General features: G+C 33.3%; 1 protein-coding gene across 1 annotated transcript in view; it reads left to right on the top strand.

The window, feature by feature from the left end:
- Positions 1 to 12,125: 12,125 nt before the first annotated feature.
- The window catches only part of LOC148946632 (neuroglian-like), a 30,649-nt gene continuing 26,200 nt past the window's right edge, over positions 12,126 to 16,574 (top strand). The window contains exon 1 of the mRNA XM_089096374.1: positions 12,126 to 12,220. The gene's annotated coding sequence lies outside the window, so the exon portion shown is untranslated. The remainder of the gene's footprint in view (positions 12,221 to 16,574) is intronic.

The following is a 16,574-nucleotide window of genomic DNA, read 5'->3' on the forward strand; positions in this document are numbered from 1 at the left end:
TGGAGCATTTGGTGGCTAGATATTAAACGTAATGAAATTTAGCACGGAGGTTCAGTTGTACAGGGTTTCAGTTATACAGGGGCTCAGTTACATGGGGGTTCTTTGTGTTAAATAAGTAGTTTTTTGTTTCTTTTAATAGAACTTGCCGGGTACTGAGAGACTGAGTTGCATAATTCCTTGTGATTTTTTTTTACTTGATGCTCATTAAAAAACTAAATTTTCGTGTTAAATAAGCTTTTATTGTACATTTTAAAGGTTATTTACAGGGATTGAGAGAGTCAGTCGCCTAATTCCGTGTGATTTTTCTTTACTTGATGGTCATTAAAATTTTTTTTTTTTACTTGATGGTCATTAAAAACGAAATTTTTGCGTTAAATAAGTAGTTTTTGTATCTTTTAAAAGAGCTTTACGGAGATTGAGAGACTCAGTTGGCTAATTCCATGTGATTTTACTTTACTTGATGGTCATTAAAAAAGAAATTTTTGTGTTAAATAAGTAGTTTTTTGCATCTTTTAAAAGAGCTTTACGGGGATTGAGAGACTCAGTTACCTAATTCCTTGTGATTTTTCTTTACTTGATGCTAATTAAAATCGAAATTTTTATGTTAAATAAGTAGTTTTTTTATCTTTTAAAATATCTTTAAGGGGGTTGAGAGACTCAGATGCCTAATTCCGTGTGATTTTTCTTTACTTGGTGGTCATTAAAAACGAAATTTTTGTGTTAAATAAGTCTTGATAAAACATAGTCGTGACTACATCAGATGTTTTTGTGGTGCAGTGAGTTGTTACTATTAGTAGTATTTTCGTGTTTTTGCTAGAAATTAATACTATACCTTAAATGTATTCAGATATTTTCTTAATAAAACATAGTCGTGACTACATCAGATGGTTTTGTGTTGCAGTGAGCTGTTACTAGCAGCAGCAGTTTCGTATTTTTTGCAAGACATTCATACTATACATTAAACGCATTCAGATATTTTCTTGATAAAACATAGTCGTTACTACATCAGATGGTTTTTTAGTGCAGTGAGTTGTTACTAGTAGTAGTATTTTCGTGTTTTTTTTTTTGCAAGCCATTCATACTATACCTTAAATGCATTCAGATATGTTCTTGATAAAACATAGCCGTGACTACATCAGATGGTTTTGTGATGCAGTGAGTTGTTACTAGTAGTACCACTTTCGTGTTTTTTCCAAGCTATTCATACTATACCTTAAATGCATTCAAATATTTTCTTGTTCAAAACATAGTCGTGATCACATCAGATGGTTTTGTAGTGCAGTGAGCTGTTACTATTATTAGTATTTTCATTTTTTTTGCAAGCCATTCATACTATACCTTAAATGCATTCAGATATTTTCTTAATCAAGCATAGTTGTGATCACATCAGGTGGTTTTGTAGTGCAGTGAGTTGTTACTAGTAGTAGTATTTTCGTGTTTTTTGCAAGCCATTCACACTATACCTTAAATGCATTCAGATGTTTTCTTGATAAAACATAACCGTGACTACATCAGATTGTTTTGTAGCTCTGTTTTATTTTAATACGTAGTAGTATTAGTTTCATTTTTTTTTATAGAACTTCCTACTATACCTTAAAGTCATTCAGATATTTTCTTGATAAAAAATTGCCTCGACTCAATAAGTTAGTTTTTTATTACAGTTGTAATGAAGTGATCTGTTAATAGTAGTAGTATTTTCGTGTTTTTTGCAGGCCATTCATACTATACCTTAAATGCATTCAGATATTTTCTTGATAAAACATAGCCGTTACTACATCAGATGGTTTTTTAGTGCAGTGAGTTGTTACTAGTAGTTTGTGTTAAATAAGTAGTTTTTGTATCTTTTAAAAAACATAGTCGTGACTACATCAGATGGTTTTGTGATGCAGTTGTAGTGCAGTGATTTGTTACTATCAGTATTATTTTCGTGGTTTTTGATATAAATTCATAATATACCTTAAATGCATTCAGATATGTTCTTGATAAAACATAGCCTTGACTACATCAGATGGTTTTGTGATGCTATGAGCTGTTACTAGTAGTATCACTTTCGTGTTTTTTGCAAGCCATTCATACTATACCTTAAATGCATTCAGATATTTTCTTGATAAAACATAGCCGTGACTAAATCAGTTGGTTTTGTTGTGCAGTGTGTTGTTACTATTATTAGTTTTTTTTTTTTTTTTTTGCAAGCCATTAATAATATAACTTAAATGAATTCAGATATTTTCTTTATCAAAAATAGACGTGACTACATCAGATGGTTTTTTAGTGCAGTGAGTTGTTACTAGTAGTAGTAGTATTTTCGTTTTTTTTTTTTGCAAGCCAATAATACTATACCTTAAATGCATTCAGATATTTTCTTAATCAAGCATATTTTTGATCACATCAGATGGTTTTGTTGTTCAGTGAGTTGTTAATAGTATTAGTATTTTAGTGTTTTTTGCAAGCCATTCACACTATACCTTAAATGCATTCAGATATTTTCTTGATAAAACATAACCGTGACTACATCAGATGGTTTTGTAGTGCAGTGAGTTGTTACTAGTAGTAGTATTTTCGTGTTTTTTGCAAGCAATTCATACTATACCTTAAATGCATTCAGATATTTTCTTGATAAAACATAGTCGTGACTACATCAGATTGTTTTGTAATGCACTTTTATTGCAGTGATTTGTTACTATTATTATTATTTTCGTGTTTTTTGCAACACATTCATACTATACCTTAAATGCATTCAGATATTTTCTTTATAAAAAATAGTCGTGACTACATCAGATGGTTTTGTGATGCAGTGAGTTGTTACTAGTAGTAGTATTTTCGTTTTTTTTGCAAGCAATTCATACTATACCTTAAATGCATTCAGATATTTTCTTGATAAAACATAGTCATGACTACATCAGATGGTTTTGTAGTGCATTGAGTTGTTACTAGTAGTAGTATATTATTGTTTTTTTCATGACATTCATACTATAAATTAAATGACTTCATATATTTTCTTTATAAAACATAGCCGTGACTACATCAGATGGTTTTGTGATGCAGTGAGATGTTACTAGTAGTAGCATTTTCGTGTTTTTTGCCGGCCATTCATACTATACCTTAAATGCATTCATATATTTTTTTTATCAAACATAGACGTTACTAAATCAGATGGTTTTGTAGTGAATTTCTTTTTTAATATTAGTAGTATTTTCGTTTTTTTTTTTTTCAAGCCATTCACTCTATGCCTTAAATGCATTCAGATATTTTCTTGATAAAACATAGCCGTGACTACATCAGATGGTTTTGTAGTGCAGTGAGTTGTTACTAGTAGTAGTATTTTCGTTTTACACAGAGAGACAACACACAGAGACGACACACATAGAGAGACGACACACAAACAGATACTACAAACACATATAGACAACACACACACAGATATGAAAAAAAAAACTAGACTACACAATAAAATATAGTACAAACACAAATAAACTACATACACACACAGAGATGACACACACACATAGAGACAACACAGAAATAGAGATGACAGACACACAGATACGAAACACCCACAGAGACGACACACACACACAGAGGACAAACACACAGAGACGACAGACACAAAGAGACGAATCACACACAGACACACACACACACACACACACACAGACAAACACACACACACAGATACACACACACAGACACTCACACACACACACAAACACACACGCACACGCACACACACACACACACACACGCCCACAAACACACACACACACAGACGAACACACACAGACTGATACACACACAGACACACACACACACACACACACACAGTCACACACACAGACACACACACACACAAAAAAACACACACACACACAAAGAAAAACACACACAAACAGACACATTAACAAAACAAACATAAAAACAGAAAAACAAAAACACACACACATAGACTAACACACACACAAAAACACAGACACAAAAACACACACACACACTCACACACAAACACACACACACACAGACACACCATGCACAGAGACGACACACACACACACACACACACAGAGTCCACTCAAACAGAGAGAGCACAAACACACAGAGACGACAGACACAAAGAGACGAATCACTTGCCTTTCCTTGGCACCTTTCCAAACGAGCGGGGATTCCTCACTGATTCCTACACATCGTAAAAAAGTGACCAGCACGAAAACTCCACGTTTTCAACCAGACTGGTTTTTGACACAACACACAACCAGAGTCATAGTGAGAGAGATATCCAAAAAGTTGGGGTTAATCTAGGTTCACTTAGAGTGGCGCGCCATCTGATGTAGTCACGGCTATGTTTGATCAAGAAAATATCTGAATGCATTTAAGGTATAGCGTGAATGGCTTGCAAAAAAAAACACGAAAATACTACTACTAGTAACAACACACTGCACTACAAAACCATCTGATTTAGTCACGGCTATGTTTTATAAAGAAAATATATGAAAGCATTTAAGGTATAGTATGAATGGCTTGCAAAAAACACAAAAGTGCTACTACTAGTAACAACTCACTGCATCACAAAACCATCTGATGTAGTCACGACTATGTTTTATTAAGAAAATGTCTGAATGCATTTAAGGTAGAGTAAGAATTGCTTGAAAAAAACAATAAAATACTAATACTATTAAAAAATAACTGCACAACAAAACCATATGATTTAGTCACGGCTATTTTTTATCAAGAAAATATCTGAATGCATTTAAGGTATAGTATTAATGGCTTGCAAAAAACACTAAAATACTACTACTAGTAACAACTCACTGCACTACAAATGCATCACAAAACCATCTGATTTAGTCACGACTATGTTTTATAAAGAAAATATCTGAATTAATTTAAGGTATAGTATGAATTGCTTGCAAAAAAACACTAAAATACTACTACTAGTAACAACTCACTGCACTACAACTGCATCACAAAACCATCTGATGTAGTCACGACTATGTTTTATCAAGAAAATATCTGAATGCCTTTAAGGTATAGTATGAATTTCTTGCAAAAAACACGAAAATACTACTACTAGTAACAACTCACTGCACTACAAAACCATCTGATGTAGTCACGGTTATGTTTTATCAAGAAAATATCTGAATGCATTTAAGGTATAGTGTGAATGGCTTGCAAAAAACACGAAGATACTACTACTAGTAACAACTCACTGCACTACAAAACCATCTGATGTGATCACAACTATGCTTGATTAAGAAAATATCTGAATGCATTTAAGGTATAGTATGAATGGTTTGCAAAAAAAAAAAACGAAAATACTACTACTACTATTAAAAACTCACTGCAATAAAAAACCTTCTTTTTTATTCAGGGATATTTTTTATAAATAAAATATATGAATGCATTTATGTTTTTTTATTATTGGCTTGAGAAAAAAAAACATGAAAATAAAACAACAAGTAACAGCACACTGCACTACAAAACAATCTGATGTAGTCACGGCTATGTTTTATCAAGAAAATATCTGAATGCATTTAAGGTATAGTATGAATGGCTTGCAAAAACACGAAAGTGCTACTACTACTAGTAACAACTCACTGCATCATAAAACCATATTATGAAGTCAAGACTATGTTTTATCAATAAAATATCTGAATTCATTTAAGTTATATTATGAATTGATTGCAAAAAAAACAAAAATACTACTACTAGTAACAGCTCACTGCACTACAACTGCATCACAAAACCATCTGATGTAGTCACGACTATGTTTTTTAAAAGATACAAAAACTACTTATTTAACACAAACTACTAGTAACAACTCACTGCACTAAAAAACCATCTGATGTAGTAACGGCTATGTTTTATCAAGAAAATATCTGAATGCATTTAAGGTATAGTATGAATGGCCTGCAAAAAACACGAAAGTGCTACTACTAGTAACAGCTCACTGCACTACAACTGCATCACAAAACCATCTGATGTAGTCACGACTATGTTTTATCAAGAAAATATCAGAATGAATTTAAGGTATAGTATGAATTGCTAGCAAAAAACACGAAATAATACTACTACTACGTAGTAACAACTCATTGCGCTACAAAAACATGTTATTTATTATAGTCTTTTTTTGATAATGAATATATTTGAATGATAATGATGTTGATCATGACTTTCCTTCAAAAAACACGAAGATCCTGCTGCACGTAAAAAATCACTTCAAAAAAACACACCATAACTATATCAAAAATCATCGTTATTAATAAAATATATGCATTATTTTATTTTATTTAAGTTATTTCTTGCAAAAAAAACCGAAAAAAATAAAACTATTAAAAGAAAAAAGAAAAAAAATCTACTAAGTTTGATAATTAATATGTTTTGAAGATTAATAACATTTAATTAAGTTAATTACTATAAGTAATGGCTTGGAAAAAACACGAAATAGATACTAATATTAAAAACTCACTGCATCACAAAACCATCTGATGTAGTCATGGCTATGTTTTATCAAGAAAATATCTGAATGCATTTAAGGTATAGTATGAATGGCTTGCAAAAAAAAAAACACTAAAAAAATAATAATAGTAACAACTAACTTAACTAAAAAACCATATTATGTATTCACGACTATGTTTTATCAAGAAACTATATGAATGAGTTTAAGGTATATTATTTCTTGCTTTAAAAAAACACAAAAGTGCTGCTACTAGTAACAGCTCACAGCATCACAAAACCATCTGATGTAGTCAAGACTATGTTTTATTAAGAAAATATCTGAATATATTTAAGGTATATTCTGAATTTCTAGCAAAAACATGAAAATACTACTACTAGTAACAACTCACTGCATCACAAAAACATCTGATGTAGTCACGACTATGTTTTATCAAGACTTATTTAACACAAAAATTTCGTTTTTAACGACCATCACGTAAAGAAAAATCACACTGAATTAGACAACTGAGACTCTCAATCCGCGAAAAGATCATTTAAAAGATAAAAAAACAACTAATGTAAAAAAAAAATATAGATTTTAATTACCACCAAGTAAAGAAAATTCACACGGAATTAGGCAACTGAGTCTCTCAATCCCCGTAAAGATCTTTTAAAAGATGAAAAAAACTACTTATTTAACACAAAAATTTCGTTTTTAATGACCATCAAGTAAAGTAAAATCACATGGAATTAGCCAACTGAGTCTCTCAATCTCCGTAAAGCTCTTTTAAAAGATACAAGAACTACTTATTTAACGCAAAAATTTCGTTTTTAATGACCATCAAGTAAAAAAAAAAAATTTTAATGACTATCACGTAAAGAAAAATCACACGGAATTAGGCGACTGACTCTCTCAATCCCCGTAAAGCTCCTTTAAAAGATACAATAACTACTTATTTAACACAAAAATTTCGTTTTTTAATGACCATCAAGTAAAGAAAAATCACATGGACTTAGGCAACTGAGTCTCTCAATCCCCCGTAAAGATCATTTAAAAGATACAATAATTACTTATTTAACAATAATAGTTCGATTTTAATTACCACCAAGTAAAGAAAAATAACATGGAATTATTAAAATGACTATAACAAACCCCTTTACTTAATTATTATTTTTGCAAAAAACTACTTAAATAACACAAATTGTTCGTTTTTTTTTTGTATCTCGTCAAAAATAATCACACGGAATTATGCGTCTGACTCTATACATCCCCATAAAGTTACTTTAAAAGTTACAAAAAACAAATACTTAAAAACAAAAATTAAGAATTAAATTACTACCACGTAAAGAAAAATCACACGGAATTAGCCAACTGAGTCTCTCAATCTCCGTAAAGCTCTTTTAAAAGATACAAAAACTACTTATTTAACGCAAAAATTTCGTTTTTAATGACCATCAAGTAAAAAAAAAAAATTTTAATGACCATCAATTAAAGAAAAAACACACGGAGTTAGGTGACTGACTCTCTCAATCCCCATAAATCTCCTTTAAAAGTTACAATAACTAATGATTTAACAAGAAAATTTCGTTTTTTAATGAGCACCCCGTAAAGAAAAAACACACGGACGTAAGCAACTGAGTCTCTCAATCCCCGAAAAGTTATATTAAAAGATACAAAAACTACTTATTTAACACAAAGAACCCCCATGTAACTGAACCCCTGTATAACTGAAACCCTGTACAACTGAACCTCCGTGCTAAATTTCATTACGTTTAATATCTAGCCACCAAATGCTCCAAGCCTCAGAAGAAAAAGGGATTTGGAAAACAGGGGGCCCGATTTTTTAAACAAAGGGATACCCCCCGAGCCACTGAACCCCCCTGGTCTAGGACCCCGTGTTTTACCTTAAACCTTCATGCCACTGGCTCCCCTGGAACTGCAACCGAGGTCCACACACCCATCTCTTCCACCCACCCCCCTCAACCCACAGTTCAGCCCTTTATTTTTAAATTTACAATATTTTTAAAGAGTTACTTACGTATTATACAGACCACAACGGCGAGGTAAAGCTAGGTCAAGTCACAATGTCATTCTATCGTTACTTTTCAATTAAGCTATTGAATACTTTCTAGCTCGTTTTTAATGACCTTCAAGTAAAGAAAAATCACACCCAATTAGGCAACAGAGTCTCTCAAAAACAGTAAATCTCTTTTAAAATATACAAAAACTAATTATTTAACAAAAAAATTTCGTTTTTTATGACCATCAAGTAAAAAAAAAAATCACATGGAATTAGGCAACTGAGTGTCTCAATCCCCGTAAAGTTCTTTTAAAAGATACAAAAACTACTTATTTAACTCGAAAATTTCGTTTTTAATGACCATCAAGTAAAGAAAAATCACATGGAATTAGGCAACTGAGTCTCTCAATCCCCGTAAAGCTCTTTTAAAAGATACAAAAAATACTTAATAAAAACAAAATTTTCTTTTTATATTACCATAATGTAAAGAAAAATCACACTTAATTATGCAACTGAGTCTCTCAATCCCCTTAAAGCTCTTTTAAAAGATACAAAAACTACTTATTTAACACAAAAAACCCCCATGTAACTGAACTCCCTGTATAACTGAAACCCTGTACAACTGAACCTCCGTGCTAAATTTCATTACGTTTAATATCTAGCCACCAAATGCTCCAAGCCTCGGAAGAAAAAGGGATTTTGAAAACAGGGGGCCCGATTTACGAAAAAAAAAAAGGGGTACCCCCCGTGCAACTGAACCCCCCTTTTTACTGAACCCGTGTATAACCGAAACCCTTCATGAAACTGTATCCTCTGTAACTGAATCCACGGGCCCCGCACTCCTAGAGGCAACCCACCCCCCTCATAACCATGGTACTACCAGTTTTTTGAAATTTTAAAAAATTTTAAAAAGTTAATTAATTATTTTAAATAAAAAAAACGAGAGGTAAAGCAATGTCAAGTAAAAAATTAATTATATTGTTACTTTTCAATTAAGCTATTGAATACTTTCTAGCAATGTCCCTTGTAAGCGTCAAATCTATTAAATATCTGAGCTTATTCTTTTGTATTGTTGATGTAAGCATCTCATTCTTTAATTACCCTTGAGGCACATTCTTAACTTTCGCAATACCTTTACGCAAATATCTTTTCGCAAAAAATTCGCAAATCTCGTGAACTAAAGAAGTAATTACCCTTTTCATAAACATTAGTCCTTCTATTAATGAACCCATGAAGCGAAACCAGTCTTATAGCATCACACAATCTCGCTCCTAGTTCCAAAAATGGAATGCATGTAGCGTTCGTAGTAATAGGTTTAAAAACCTATTAGCCAAGTTTAAAAAAAAAAAAAACCTACTAATCAACTTACTAAAAACCTGTAGACTGAACTTTGAAATTGTGTCATTCCCAGAGTGTAAAGACCTATAGACCTGTTTGTACGGGGGCGTACGCAAAGGCTCAGAATAGCATAGGAAGGAACGTAAAGTAGTAGAATAACATGGAAATTGCTATATGTCTGCGCAAATAACATGGAAATTGCTATATGTCTGCGCAAATTCAAAAGAAGCAATCTACTCCTAATTTTGTGTTGTCCTATCAGCTGAATATAGGAAAAAAAGTTAATTTGTAGGGCTGTTGAAAATAGTCACGTCAATGTGAGGGGGCACATGCTCCCCTTAGATTTAAAAATACATTTTCTGGAGTGTTTTCGTTGAAAAATGCCTCGTTTTGTATTTCCATTAGGAAAATAGAAAAACACTAGTTTGCCCACCCCCCTCCTGATTTTGAAAATGCATTTTGCCCCCCTCCCTCCATCCCAAGTTTTTTGTGAATTGACACCACTGAGGTGAACAACGATAAAAGGCAATATATGAACGATCTCTCGCAAAATATAAATGCTGGAAGAATCGAATTACCTGTAGACCCGGTTGGAGCTGAGCTACCAAAAAAGAAAAAAATGAAAAAAAAAATCTTGGAAGGACTCTCAGAAGCTTATCAATGTTCATTTGTAGGGCACTGAGGTCGGATCGCATTCAAAATCTTCAACCATATATGGCAACAATAGATCCCCTGATCAATCGCTTTAATCCCCCTTCCTCCTTTAAAGCCTTTAAAAGGGCTCTAAACTGTCAATGATTGTTTACATCTAATGCACTGAATCAAATAGTTCGTGGTAACGATCTGTATATAAGGAGCGATGCGGCTCAGTAGTAACCGAAACTAAGAAACAGAGTTGTGATAACAGCAGATACATAAAAAGAATCGAATTTCGATGCTTATTCCAATTATTTAAAATTTTTCAAATTTATTGGCTCCCCATCAAACGTTACGAGCCTGAGAATATTTGCGCAAATTTTGAAAAAAGAGGGGAAACACACCCAAAACCTTACGTGATCTTAATGAAAATCACTGCATCCAATTCAGCATACCAGAGAACCCTACTGTAGAGGTTTCAAGCAGTGGTGGATCTAGGCCCCCCCCCCCTTACATAGTCTAACGTAGTGTAATTTACTTAATTAACGCAAGTCTGCGTTAATTAAACTTGCTCCTAGCGCAAGTTTATCGTATCGGCCTATTTTGCCCCCCCCCCCAAAAAAAAAGAAAATCCTGGATCCGCCCTTGGTTTCAAGCTCCTATGTACAAAAATATGGAATTTTGCATTTTTTTTTTCCCAGAAGAAAGATCACGGATGCATATTTTTTCGGGAAGACGTCATAACATCTAACCGTCAGGAGCACTACAAAATCTGTCATAACATCGACAAAAAAATCCGTCAGAACCACTAACCGTCATAACATCTAAAATTTTAAAACATTAGTTTTTTGGGGTTTAGAGGGGGGGAGGTACCTAGGTTAGGTTACGTATTTAATATATGCTATGTTATACCCCCTCCCCCCTGATGTGCAAATATATAGCCGAAGTTTGTTTCTAAGCTATTATATACTTATTACTATTATATAGACTTATAAAAAAATTTAGATGTTATGACGGTTAGTGGTTCTGACGGATTTTCCATTTAGATGTTATGACGTTTAGTGCTTGTGGACGGTTAGTCGAAATGGTAGCACCCCGTTTTTTCAGGGGTGATCATATTGAACCAGTGATCGGAAGAGATCGAGAGAGGGCTCATTTGATTGGAAATCAAAGGTTCTAGTGCCCTTTTTAAGTGACCAAAAATATTGGATGGCAGATAATCCCCCTACCACGCTTATTTTTCCCCAAAGTCACCCGTCAACATTGTTGAAATAGCCATTTTGTTTAGCATAGTCGAAAAATTTAGCAAAATTTTTAGCAAATATCCTCAACTCTTTCGTGGATTGGCGCCATTAATTCAGAGCTACTCTGTAAAAATAACAACTTATATGGTCATTAGCTCTCAAGAAAAAGTAGCAATAAATTGGACTTGGACTGGAAAATTGGAAAGGATTTTTAGGTAAATTGCTATAAAAACAAAAAGTCGCTATTTTAAAAATATTGTCACTAGATGACATAATAAACACTGTTCCATACAAAAATTTGAAATAATAAACATCCAAAAATTCTTGTTGCAATCATTGTTTGGTGTTTGCTATTGAAGTTTTGCAATATATGACGCAGAATACATAACCAATAGAAAGATCGAGAACATTCCAGAAATCCAATGAAAATTACGTCAGAAGAATAATTCTGGCTATAAAAACCGCCATTTTGAAAAATTGATCATTGTTTGGAAAACTGTTAAGACTATTGAGACGTGTTGATAAAGGATATCTTATATTTGAGCTTCGAAGGTAATTTTTTACGTTTATGAAGATTGATTTATGAGTCAATGAAGAATGCTTTTATTTTTCTGTAGACTGTGGGCTAGGCTCTGTTTGGTTTCCACTGAATTAGCCTAGGCTACCTGAAAACAAATTAAAATTATTTTCTCTTATAATCTATGCTAACCCAGGATTGTGGACAAGTAACATTCTAGTTTTAGGAGCTTTTTCGCTATCTTGGAACGTGAATGGGTTATGAAAATGAGATTTTCAGGCAGATCTATGGTCTAAAATAGGCCTAGGCTATGCCTAGCCCATGTCATGGGAAGGTATTTGGGTAAACATTAAGCAGTTAATATTATTGACCTTCAAAAAAGTGAGCATAGGCCTAACACTAGATGCTATTTTTATGTTCTCTCTGAGTAAAATAATCACTTCCTTCTAGAGGGAGGGAGGACTGGAGGAAGGTAGGCTACATCAGAATAGGCTACCTGTTAAATTTCAGCCCCCCCATATATACAAATTCAGGGTATATATTTCTACAGCCTAACCTAACCCTGAATTGGCATATATAGGGGGGGGGGCTGAAATTCATTTCTGATAGAAATGATTAGGCTATCAGGGTATTGGCTATTGTAAGAACTCAGTTTCACCACCACTGCTATATAGGCTAGGCCTAATGGTAAATTTTTGCAGTTCAAATTATTGACTTAAAAATATAGTAAACATAGGCTACCACTCAATGCCTTTTTTTATGTTCTTTCAAAATATAATAATCATTATTGTCCGAACTCAGTTTCACCCCCACTGCTATATATACCAATTCAGGGTAGCCGAGCAGGTAAATATCTACCAAATCATATTATTGAGTTAGGACAAAAGTGAATACACCATTTTGATGCCTTTTTTATTCTGATTACAAATATAGCCTAATAATCATTTCTATCAGAAATGAATTTCAGCCCCCCCCTAAATATGCCAATTCAGGGTTAGGTTAGGCATATAGGTCAATATCTACAAAATCATATTATTGAATTAGGAATAAAGTGAATACACCATTTGATGCCTTTTTTATGCTGATTACAAATATAATAAGCATTTCTATTGGAAATGAATTTCAGCCCCCCCCCCCTGTATAGGCTATACCTAACATAACCTAAATCTGAATTGGCCTATATAGGGGGTGGGGGGCTGAAACTCATTTCCAATAGAAATGCATATTATATTTGTAATCAGCATAAAAAAAGGCATCAAATGGTGTATTCATTTTTGTCCTTACTCAATAATATGATTTTGTAGATATTGACTGGTATATAGGGGGGCTGAAATTCATTTCTGATAGAAATGATTATTATATGTTGACAATTCATGAGGAAAAGAATTGAGGACATACTCTGGATAGGGTAGGCTGCCTAATAAGTGTCAAGTGATGACCTTTAGTCCTAGTTCTTATTTCCCACCAACAGTGGGAACTAATGCTGGGAGTATATTAGCCCTATTTAACTTATAATAGCATCACCTCTTTTTCTCCTGTATATAAGTGTTGGGAGTTTCAGCTTTGCAGTTTCCACAAAGGAAAGTTCCTATATGCCAGATATCACTTTGGTGTCTTCCAGCACTTTTGTCTTTTAAAATAAGGGGAGGCTAGAGACATTCTAACTTCAAGCTCAGGATGCACAAGTCCCTTATGCAGAAGACTTATGACTTTAGGGGAATAAGTGGAATTTTACTTAGTACTTAGGTCCTCTTGAGCCATCTGGGGCACATAGGGCATTGACAATGCCTTGGTAAACATCATGTATTGGTACTGTGGCAAGTACAACCTCCCACTGGGGTTCTAGTGATGTGTAAGCACTGGGTAAATCATGATCAATTAAGTAAAAATATTATGCTTAATCAGCCCCATGGTTGAACTAGCACCAGCAGCAGACTTCTTAGCATGAGTGCTGAATTTTAATTCATTATCAATAGCTAGCATTTACAGAGAAAAGTAAAATACCTGAGAAAAAATAAGAGTGACCAGGATTCATTTTGCCATAGTGAATGACATGGCACTTGACAACATTAAATTTAAGTAAATTTAGTTAATTTAAGAAGGATTTGAACTCATGCTTTCCACTTCTTGTTTATTTATGTTACACCTAATATCTCCAGCTTTTCAAAAATTTGTGCCAAATTTCTGATAGTAATAAAGAAAATGACAAAACAAATGAGAAAAATGAATAAGGGAAAGAAAAACAAAAGATATGACCAAAGTCCACTAAAAACTGGGTTGAGTATAATGTGTCTGTAAGAGAATACTTATTGAAGCTGTGCTCATAAGATTACAGTAAGAATTTTGCTAATATTGTTGCTAATTTAGAAGGGAAATGTTCCAATAAAGAATTGTTTGATTTGTTATAAGTAGTGGAGGAAATAATGATGTAGTTATAGTGGATATAGAGGTACATCATTGATTGGTATATAAATCTTCTTTTTGTTATTGGCTTTCTGTTGAAATTTGACAAAAATTATGAAAAGTATTATGCAAGGAGTGATTACTATCCCTATATTCTAGGGCCCTGTTGTTTAACCTTCTATCTTAACAATAGTCTAACTAAGGCTGTTGCACACAATATAGTCATTGTCTAAAGTCGATTTTTGCCATCATATAGGCTCACTCCATATAAAATTAGAATTTTCTAGACTTTGGAAAAATACCTTCTTATTTCTATTTCATAGCTATTTTCCATTTTAGCTATATACTATATGAAAGCAGTAAGACTGGCTAACTGGTCATTTTTACTTCTCACCCCTGTGCTTTGTTTTTTCACAGCTATTAAATAGCAACTGTACTGCTAAAACTGCTAAAATCATGTCAGGTCAAAACACAAATTATACCATTAAAACCTCCGTGTCCATATATTGAAAGCATCTTTTTTCTTGCTTCTTCTTTTCTGTTGCTAGCAGGACACTGAAAAATACTAAAGAGCTGTTTAATGGCTCTTTCTAAAGGAAATTGCTATATAATGGGCTCTTTGTATTTAACAAAAAAGTTTTTAGAAATAATTTTGATAATTGTTATAGTGGTAGTTGCAACCTTGTAAATTGTTGTATGATTTGCTAGCTGCTAATTAACATAATCAAAATCTATTGGCTACTGTATTCATTACAAGAAATTTAAAATCCTTGCCCCCTCCGCCTTATGTTTTTGTGAATTGGCACCACTTTCTGATTCTAAAGAAGGTGTTTCAGACCCCAATAGTGGTATGCAGCTTGATGACAGACTTGTGTGCCTCCTTGTGTTCTCTTGCAATTTAGTTGAATTCAGATTTTAGTTTGCAGACTATTTATTAGCTTGTGTGTTTTTAGAACACTAAATGCTTGTTTGGTGCAGAACTCTGGCCTCACTTTGACTCTTAAAGCATTAAGCTTAAGCATATCCAAAAGTAAGCATGCAAAATTATTCTAGAAACCCATCCTGTGAGCATAGTTTCAGGGTAATATGTCTACCAATCCTTTAAGAAAGAAGACATGATTTGAAAATAAAATTTAGCTTGAAATGTCAGTTTTTGGAAACTTCACAAGATTTCCCCTCTAATTATCTGTCTATTTCACATTTGAACAACCAAACAGGAACCTGGAATAACCAAACAGTTAGGCCAGTTGGCTGGTCTTCTAAAAACTAAGTCTGTAACCTGTTCATTTAACAGACCAATACTTGTCTGTCTTCTTAAATTACAATGTGTATAATTCTGACTCTAATTATTTATTAGTTAATGTAAAGTTAAAGTAGATGGTGCTAGACTCCATTGTCCAAACTAGTGGTGCTCATCTGTTTCATATTCATTAATGTGTTCTGAGGCTGCCTTATCCTTGTTCAGTGCTGGTGCAGCTGTGATAGAGCCTTAGTCAAGTTTAGTTCTAAGAAGAGCTCTAATGGCTTAGTCAGGGCTACTGGACAATGACTGAATATTTTGCATTTTGTAATATCAAGGCCACAGGTGGCAGTTCAAGCACTGTTTTTTTTGGGGGGGATGCTATTCCATAGCCCCTAAGTTTCTCTATATATGATGCAGTTACATTATGGATCAGCTTGTTACTACTTGAAATTGTATGAATAAGCCTGGGGGTTGTCTTTGTGTTTTCTTTATGAAAAGCTTTGTGCTTCAAGTTTTGGGAGAGAGACCCATATTTGGTCATTAAACATTCATTTTCAGTATGGTTACTTTATAGCCCTCTAAGTTTCTTTGTTTTCAATAAGGTTATTTTTATAGCCCTCTAAATTTCTTTGTTCTCAGTAAGGTTACTTTTATAGCCCTCTAAATTGCTTTGTATCTTTAGATGGGGCAGTTCCCATCTGATTTCTTAGAAAATTTTTGGAACAACTTTCTACCATAAAATG

Source organism: Artemia sp. Qi Xiang Cuo, chromosome 11 (assembly GCF_049724085.1).
Source record: "Artemia sp. Qi Xiang Cuo chromosome 11, ASM4972408v1, whole genome shotgun sequence".
Taxonomy (NCBI): Eukaryota; Metazoa; Arthropoda; class Branchiopoda; order Anostraca; family Artemiidae; genus Artemia; species Artemia sp. Qi Xiang Cuo.